Consider the following 9,194-nt stretch of genomic DNA (forward strand, 5'->3'; position numbering starts at 1 on the left):
CTCACAACACCTTGCATCGCCTATTTTCGCCACTAAATAGGCAATTTATGAAATATTGGAAGAGGGTTTGTGCCCAATAGCAATGGTCTGAGACTAAAGAACCCTACCTCCCCCTTCGCCCCTTGCAGGAGGAAACAAACTGCAGACCACGGCGAAAGCGGATGAGATGAAGGCGGCGGAGATATCCAAGCCAACGCGGATGGCTGCCCCAGAGACCAAGAATGATATCTCTGATTGGCTGTCTGCGGCGGCGCTAGCTGCACTGCAGAACGACGTGCAGCCTGTTGGTCACGACTACGTTGAAGAGGTATTCTGACAGTTCACTTGGGTGTTGCTTGCCAAAAATAACTGATCTACATGCTAACACGTCGCATCACGACACATTGTTAGCTTGTAGATCAGTTATTTTTGTGAGTATACATTATATTGTTAAATTGTCCTTTTTGCAGAACTATGTCTTTGTCATTAAAAAGTAATTGGTTACAGAATTGCCTACTGAGAATAGTAACTCTTTGGAATACTCTTACATGAACTAAATTGAAACCTCATTGCGATTCCTTTCTTGTCCTGTGAATGAATAGTTTTCTTTCCACCATTTCTCTTTTACCCGCCTCGTCGCCCCGACTCTTCAGACGATCGCTGCGTAATGACCAAGCATGCAGCCATTAATCCCTCAGAGGATGAACTCCAAGCTATCCAGAAGATTGTGTCCATCACAGAACGTGCCCTCAAACTGGTGTCGGACATCATCACTGACCAGGACAAAGACAAGGGCAAGGAAGAGGAAAAGGAGAAGGAGAAGAAAGAAGTCGCTAAAGACAGGTGAGGCATCTGAGAGAGCTCAACATCTCTTTGTCTCCTCGTGTTTCTGTGTTTAAAGCAATTCCATTCCAATTCCCTTAAATATACTTGGCCACCAAATGTAGTGGCCTGTAGGACCAGACTGAGGAACTTGAAGGGGTCCTTGGGGGGGTTCCAGGGGGTCCCCAGCTTGATTGATTGCTAGGAACCAAATCGACCCTTAATGGGTCTTTAACTCAGAGTCTATAGCGGGAACCAAATGGACCCGTAGTGGTCCATTTGGTTCCATTTACACACTCAGACTGATGCCTTGCCATGTAGATTGGGCTCCCAGAGATGAGAATCGTATGAAATGGGGGCCCGCGACCTCATGCAAAACAAACTGGGGGTCCTCAAAATGATAAAGGTTGATAATCACTGCTCAAAAATCTATGTACACGTGTTTCTTAATGGTTTGTATCTGTCTCTCTTTCTCTCCCATCCACCCCTGTCTCTCTGTCCAATGGTTCCTTGCTATCTCTCTCATTCTTTCTCTCTCTGACTCCTCTCTACGCCACTCTCTCTATCAACCCTATCTCCCTGTGTGTATCTTTCTCTCCCACCTCTACCGGGTTCCTCTCATCATGCTGTCCCTCCAGGTACAGACGGCGCGGCCTCCAGCTACCATGTCAAACAGTTGGAGGAGCAGAAGGGCAGGCTGAAGGAGGCCTTGGTCAGGTCAGTCAAAATGTGTACATCTGTTTAAAAATAACAGCAGTTGACCCAAATGGTTTCCAATCAGGAATGACTTGTTAGTCATTGTTAGCTTGTTAGCATGATAGTCATAATAACCATTATCCACAAAAGCAAGTGGTTTAAAAATAAACCACTTGACTTAAATGATATGTAGGTGTCCTCTGCTGCCTCGGACACACGCACATTGTACTTTTACAATAACAAGACATAGTCTGGTTATGGCATTGCCTCCCTGTCAAATTGTAAGCAGAGTTGTACCGATACTTGTATCGGAAAAGCTGCCGATACTGCCTAAAATGCTGGTATCTGTATTGGCGAGGATGCCATTCCGATACCACATAAATTACATGGTATTTCATTCATATTTTGATTTGTTCAATTGATGTTGCATGACTGTTTTATACTCTTACTTGTACTATTTACCTGAGAGTGTACAAATTATATACTCTCAGACCTGTAAGGGTCTATTTGGAACCCCCTCAAAGAACCCAGATGGTCCCTCAACCCCACTTTGAGAACCACTGTCCTAGATTTGTTTAAATGAGATGTGCAAGTTATGGGGATCGGTAAGGGAAAAAATGGTATCGGTTACATCTCTAATTGTAAGTTGTTAACCCCCCTGTTATGTTCACAGGACGCGTGACCTGTCCTCGTCAGAGAAGCAGGAGCACGTGAAGCTGCAGAAGCAGACGGAGAAGAAGAACGTGGAGCTGGACACTGTGAGGAGCCAGAAGGAGAAACTCCAAGAGGACATTACACTAGCCGAGGCAACTATCGATGAGCTGAAAGAACAGGTACGGACAGTTAGAGCGAATCACTATCATTTTGAAGAGGGGGTACTGTCTTCCCCTGTATAGGATATGAACCACATGCTTAAAATGAAGATGATTTCATCTTTTTCTTTAAAAAGATGACTGCTAATGCTCTTTATCGTTAAGACCTGAGGCCGATTCTGCAAATGCCTTCTAAACCAGTAGTTTTTCCAAGATCTTTCAAAAATGTTAAAAAATGGCAGATAAAATCTAAAATGACACAGATCCTTTCCCATTTTTAAGGGGTAACATGTTCTAGTTTACTGTTTCACCATATCTAAACTACTTTAATAATACATTTTACACACTTTAATTATACAATGAACAATCAAACAGCAAAAAGTATGCAATACACATGAACTTAATTTTATTTAACCACTTAAGCCCTCAAAAAATTCTCACTTACATGCCCAAAATTGGGACGGGACATTGAATGAAAGTGGTTAAATATTGTATTTGCTGATGCTGATATTGTCAAAAAAATAGAATGTTTAAAAGAACAAAAGCACAGCAAAAGAAACACAATACAAAGTGATGAAAAATTGTAAGAGGCAAACCATCTGGGTTAAACAGGTTTCCTTTGCAGATATGAATGTCATTCTGTCAAATTTGCAGATATTAGTGAATGGGATTGGGTGAAGTGACATTTAAATGGATATGGATAATTGTACCTGACTTTCAAACCATGTGCCTCTTGTAATGATTGTGTGTGTGTGTCACAGGTGGATGCTGCGCTGGGGTCAGTGGAACCCTGACGGAGAGGAACCTGGACCTGGAGGAGAAAGTCCGGGAGCTCAGAGAGACGGTCACTGACCTGGTCAGTGCACCTGTGTTCTTCACCCCGACTTGCATGCAATCAGTGTTTCATAGCCCATTAAGACCTGAGGCCCATTTTACAAACGCCCTCTCAGTGGTTCTCAAACCTTTTCATGTCAAGGACCCCCAAATTGTTGTACAAGCTTGCAGCGTGGCACGAAGTGACACGTTGTGAGCTTGTAGATCTGCTATTTTCAAAAGATTTGTACCGGTATACATTTTGAAAACTTAAAATGGGACATTCTGCATAAGGAATACTTTTACTTTTGGTATTTTAAAGGAATAGTTTAGCCAATAATTTGATGACCGGCAGCGGTTCCGTATGGAGACACAAAGGAGATTCTTTGTATCTCCATACAGAACCGCTGCTGGTGAGTAATCGATAGAAAACGTCATTTTGGGCGTGAACTATCCCTTAAGTACATTTTGATGCCACTACTTTTGTAGTTTTACCCAAGTACATTTTGAATACCAGACCTTAGCTTGTAACAGTTTTCCTACATTGTAGTATTGATAATTTTACTTAAGTAAAAAGATTTGAGTACTCCTTCCACCACTGCATTTGGCTTTGTTCTACGCCTTACAATGTATATACTACCACACATGACGGTCGGTCCCCTCTTCTGTCCTCCCAACAGGAGGCCATTAATGACATGAACGACGAGCTCCAGGAGAACGGCAGGGAGACTGAGATGGAGCTGAGATAGCAGCTGGACATGAGCGGGGGTGAAAGGTCTGCGAGGCCCACAAGAGAGTTGAGGCTGCCCAGGAGACCATGGCCGATTACCAGCAGACCATCAACAAGTACAGAGAGCTCACTGCCAGCCTGCAGGTGCATAGATCACTACACACATACACGTTGTACTACTATACTTACTTACCGCAACATTTTAGGATGGATTTTCGTTTTAAATGCATTTTTTCCCCCATGAGTTTTTGTTGCCGTTTGTAACCCTGAACCTAACTCTAAATCCTAATTCTGACCCCAACCTGAATCTTTTCCTAATTGTAACCTTGGCTCTAAAAGTCTTTGTTAACAAATTCTCTTGTGGTGTCCAGGAAGATGGCCTTCACAAGGTCAATTTCTACTATACTTATGGGGACACGTGGCCCTCAAGTATATTCATAAACACACACACACACACACACACACACACACACACACACACACACACACACACACACACACACACACACACACACACACACACACACACACACACACACACAGGAATGAGAAGTGAGCTGCTATGATTATCAGTAGGTCGTCAGTAAATGCACATTGCTCACTGCTGTCTGTGTGTGCTTTTCCCTGTGCACCAGGAGACCAACAGAGAGCTGAGCAGGTCCTGCTGCATCCTCCTGCAGAGATGTTTGATTTCAAGATAAAGTTTGCAGAGACCAAAGCTTATGCCAAGGTACGGCTGAGACGAATGTCAGAATGCTAGGAATCTGATTGGGAGTTGATGGGGATTTGAATCAATCCAATGACAATAAAATGTCTAAAGTGACACTTTGGTACCACTACCACAAAACTCAAGCCAAGCCATACTGGAAAGAAATGGATTGGAAAAGGTTGTATCCAGTTTAACTGAGCACTAGGCTTACGTGATCATAATTCTTGTTAATGGCATCAATGGACATTTAGTTTAAAAGTTTTACATTAATAAAAGTTTAAGAAGAGTAATGAATAGTAACCGCTCATATCATAAAATTAGGATAATCATTTCTGGATCCTAAAATTATTACGATATTTATCAATTCCGATTCCTTCATTTTCATGGGTACCTGGCAGTTTGGATATGGTTCCTAACTTCTATACCCAACCTTGACTGTGTGTCTTCCAGGCCATCGAGATGGAACTGAGGAAGATGGAGGTGGGCCAGGCTAACCGCCAGGTGTCCCTCCTCACCGCCTTCATGCCTGAGTCCTTCCTCCGCCATGGAGGAGACCACGACTGTATCCTGGTGCTGCTGCTCATTCCAAGGCTCATCTGCAAGGTGTGTGTGATCTGCAAAAAAATGAAAAAAATAGTCTGACCAATGCCACATGGGGTCGATCCTGATTTTGGAGAGTCCTAGACCACTAATGTTTGACCGATCTTTTGTAAAAAAAAAAGTATTTTAATGTATTTAACAACATAAGCCCTGTTCATACATTTTCAGAAATAGCCTATCTACAAGCTCACAATGTGTCGTGAGCTTGTAGATCGACTATTTTTGTTATTGTTTTGAAAACGTTTGTTAATGTTCACTTAAAATGACATGCCCAAATAGGGACACTCTGTTGAAAGTGGTAAAACATTGGGACACATCGGCAGCCAACCGATGTATCGCTCAGGCTCTGCTTACCACCTGTTCCCAACATGTCCGTGTGTCATTTCCCCTGCAGGCGGAGTTGATCAGCAAGCAGGCCCAGGAGAAGTTTGACCTGAACGGTGACCCCCTGCAGGGAACCGCGATGAGGGGATCCCGTGGAGAGCAGCTCAGCTTCGCCTCAGGACTGGTCTACTCCCTGGGCCTGCTGCAGGCCACTCTGCACAAGTATGAACAGTGAGTGACTATCGCACATGAGAGACTAAATTGGGAATGTTGTCATTGGAGAATACCCACCATGCTAAAACGTTATAACAAGATTCCAAATAAATTAAAAGATTCTGGTAATGCTCCATGTTGCTATCCAGAACTGAACACCTTTGTTCCCAATGTATTGAACATCTTCAATAAAAATTCAGTCCAATGAGAGACAACTTTTCTCGCTCGTATTTCGTTTATAAGTTTTGTCCTCTGTTAACTACTTAAGCCCTACATACTTACCGTCATACCGTATGACGAATAGTGAAACTAGCAATTCTACAAGCTCACAACAATCTGCTATTTTTGCTGCAAGGGAAAGTGCAACATTGTATCATATTGGTTCTGAATCTGAACAAAGCAAACGCACTACTGGTTTGAAAACACACTTAATGCATTACTTTTGAGCGTCCTGTGTATCACAAAAACCTTAACGTTATCGGTCTCTCCACTCTCGCCACTTCTAACATTATATCTGTCCTTCCATTGTCATGTCCTCCTCTCATCCAGGGCTATGAGTGGCTGCAGTGTGGAGGTGTTTAAGAGGACGGGCACGCTGTACTCTGAAATGAGCGTCCACGAGCGCTCTCTGGACTACTTCATCGACCTGCTGCACAAAGACCAGCTGGATGAGACCATTCAAGTGGAGCCACTCACCAAGGCCATCAAATACTACCAGGTAACAACAATACAGGACCTCTAGGCTGCCATCTAGCATTTAAAACATGCACACATTTGTGTGTGTGTGTGTGTGTGTGTGTGTGTGTGTGTGTGTGTGTGTGTGTGTGTGTGTGTCTCTCTCTCTCCATGGAAAAACTGTGCATGTGTCTGGTCTGCATTAATACGCATTCAACGTATTCATGCTTGTTACTTGTCTGTAAGTAACTCACTACTGTTGTGTCCTCCAGCATCTGTACAGCATCCACCTGGCGGAGCTCACAGAGGACTGCACCGTGCAGCTGGCTGACCACATCAAGGTATTTCAACGCCTTGTGATTTTATTTTGTCTTTATTTATTTTTTGTTGGTGTTTGCTGGGTTACATGTCGCCTTTCCGACATGTCGCCTTTCCGACGTTAACGAACCCTATACCTAACCTTGTCTTCTTAAATCTTTTATTGAGTCCTAATCCTGCACCATTCTTATAATGAGATTATGGATGATTTTTTGGTATGCGGTCCAGGTGGGACTCAGGATGACTGGACTCACCTGCCATGCACAGTCCCCAGTGAACATTTCTCACAAAGTTCACTGGCATTTCTATTTCATGTTATAGTTTGTAAACATGCCCAAAAACCTAAACCTTAAAGAAAGGTAAAATGGTTAACCCTAATTGGATTTTTTTCCCCCCACCTCCCTCTAGGAAAAGGGGTAACAGCCAAAAAGAACTTAGGGCAAAGATTTAGAATGTAGTCTAAAGGAATACTTAATTAAACAGAATGTGAAATTATATGGACCTTAAAATTAAAGAGTAGCAGGATCCCAAAAAGACTTTCTTTCAAAAATAAGATGGCGAGAGCAAAAATTCCTTGCTCTGCCTTTTTCTGAAAGGATGACCTTTCTAAAAAGGCTTAGCACTGAAGTCCGACCCTAACCATTCCCTAACCCTAACCGCACGCGGAAGCCACTAGTCGGAGTGGCGAGATGTCGGAATGGAAGGCGGTTACCGTTTGCTGCTGTCTGCTGCACCTTTAATGCGGTCACACCCTTGCCCGTTAAAGCCGAAAGCAAGCTACGTACACTGCAACTGTAAAGACAAACGGATCTAACAAAATAAGACTAAGGAAGTTTATTTTGTAATTTGGTGATTTTTTTAAAATTCTGTTGTGATTTGGCACTATAGTCAAATTTAACAAATTGTCTCAAGACAGTTTACATATAGAGCAGAGACCCAACGTTTCCCCCCCAGAGAGCATTTGGCAACAGTGGCAAGGAAAAAACCCTCCTTTTAACCACTTAAACCCTATACTTAGTTGACTGGATTCCCAAGAACTCTATTCTAGATCCACTCCTGTTTTCGCTCTACACTGAAATACATTGACATCAAATGTTTGCCCCAGAATAGGGTTCATGTGGTTATTGGGAAGAAACCTTGGGCAGAACCAGGCTCTAGAGGGTGGGCGCCCCTGAGATACAGGGGAATGGAGAGAGAGAATAAGTGCCTGGTGTGCATGGATTCAAGTTCTCGCCACGACTGATTTCAGTCATTTGTATTCCATAGAAGCCAGCATGTCTTCTATGGCATCATGTTGCGCACCTATGCTCTCAATGCGCCTGCGACTGTTTCACAAATCACACATTACGTCATACAAACCTTTTTCAGTCGTGAGATTGTATTTTGCTTTAATCCATGGGTGTGTCTCAGTTCATCCAGAGTGGCCTGGACTGTGTGGCAGTGGAGTCGGCTCGCCTGCGGGCCTTCCTGACCGCCGGTCAGGAGAGCTCCAGCCTCTGCATCCTGCTGAAGGACCTGGACACCTCCTGCTCCGACATCAGACAGTTCTGCAAGAAGATCCGTCGCCGCATGCCCGGAACGGACGTGATGGGAGCACCCACCGCTGTCATGTTTGGACCACAGGTACACATACACCCATTCTACTGTCTGTACGGGTCAGTGATTCTCAAACCTTTGAATTTCAAGGACCCGCCCCCCTAATTTTTATGTGCACTAGGGCACAGACCCCCATTTGGTGCAATTCATCTCTGGGGTCAATTCTTCATCTCTGGGAACCCCAATCCACCCTGTAAAATATGTTTTCAATTAAAAAAAAAGCTACTTTTTGATATAATCTTTCACTGATATATTTTTCACAATGACCATTCCACATACAGGTAAATGTTGTTTGACAACTTCTCTTAGAGTGTTTGCCCCTGACAACCGGGAATGTATTTCTTTATGTACTTTTACAGTTAATAACAGGATTCCCACGGTCATGAATTTCCTGGATATATTTTGAAATGAGAAAAACTGTCTGCCAGGCCTGGAAAAAAGGAAAGTATTGCAGCAGTATATGTGGTTTCTACACTGTTACAGGTGGTCCAAATGCTGGCGACAGAGCTCCCGTCTGTGAGCTCCCGTCTAGCTAACCACAGAAACCCAGTGTCGTGAGGCCATTGTATATGTGGCTGTATGTATGTGGCTCTTCAACTGCCTTGCATTAACCCACTAAGATCTGAGGAAGCTTCTGTGTCACTTTTTCATTTGAGCACTATTTTACACTTTGACTATTCAAAAATAGCAGATATACAAGCTCACAGCGCGGCACCGAGTGCCGCGCTATGAGCTTGTAGATCTGCTATTTTTTGAAAATATATATTCTCTTAAAGCGAACAATAACTCAAATCTTTGCTTCTGGGGGTCCATGGAACAAAATATTTTCAGACGGGGGTCTTCGGCCAAATTCATATCATTTTGGGGTGTCCTTTACATTTTGCAGAATATAAATTATACAGCAGAA

General features: G+C 43.3%; 1 pseudogene across 1 annotated transcript; it reads left to right on the forward strand.

Moving 5' to 3' along the window:
* The first annotated feature begins 646 nt into the window (after window positions 1-646).
* Window positions 647-8,845, forward strand: LOC311035144 (dynactin subunit 1-like; annotated as a pseudogene). The gene is made up of 14 exons: window positions 647-822; window positions 1,136-1,146; window positions 1,440-1,518; window positions 2,171-2,330; window positions 3,071-3,165; window positions 3,803-3,996; window positions 4,224-4,281; window positions 4,488-4,582; window positions 5,012-5,164; window positions 5,556-5,716; window positions 6,248-6,416; window positions 6,646-6,714; window positions 8,102-8,314; window positions 8,771-8,845. The product of its transcript is annotated as a dynactin subunit 1-like (transcript).
* Window positions 8,846-9,194: the final 349 nt, after the last annotated feature.

Source organism: Gymnoscopelus microlampas (assembly GCF_963454915.1).
Source record: "Gymnoscopelus microlampas genome assembly, chromosome: 19".
Taxonomy (NCBI): Eukaryota; Metazoa; Chordata; class Actinopteri; order Myctophiformes; family Myctophidae; genus Gymnoscopelus; species Gymnoscopelus microlampas.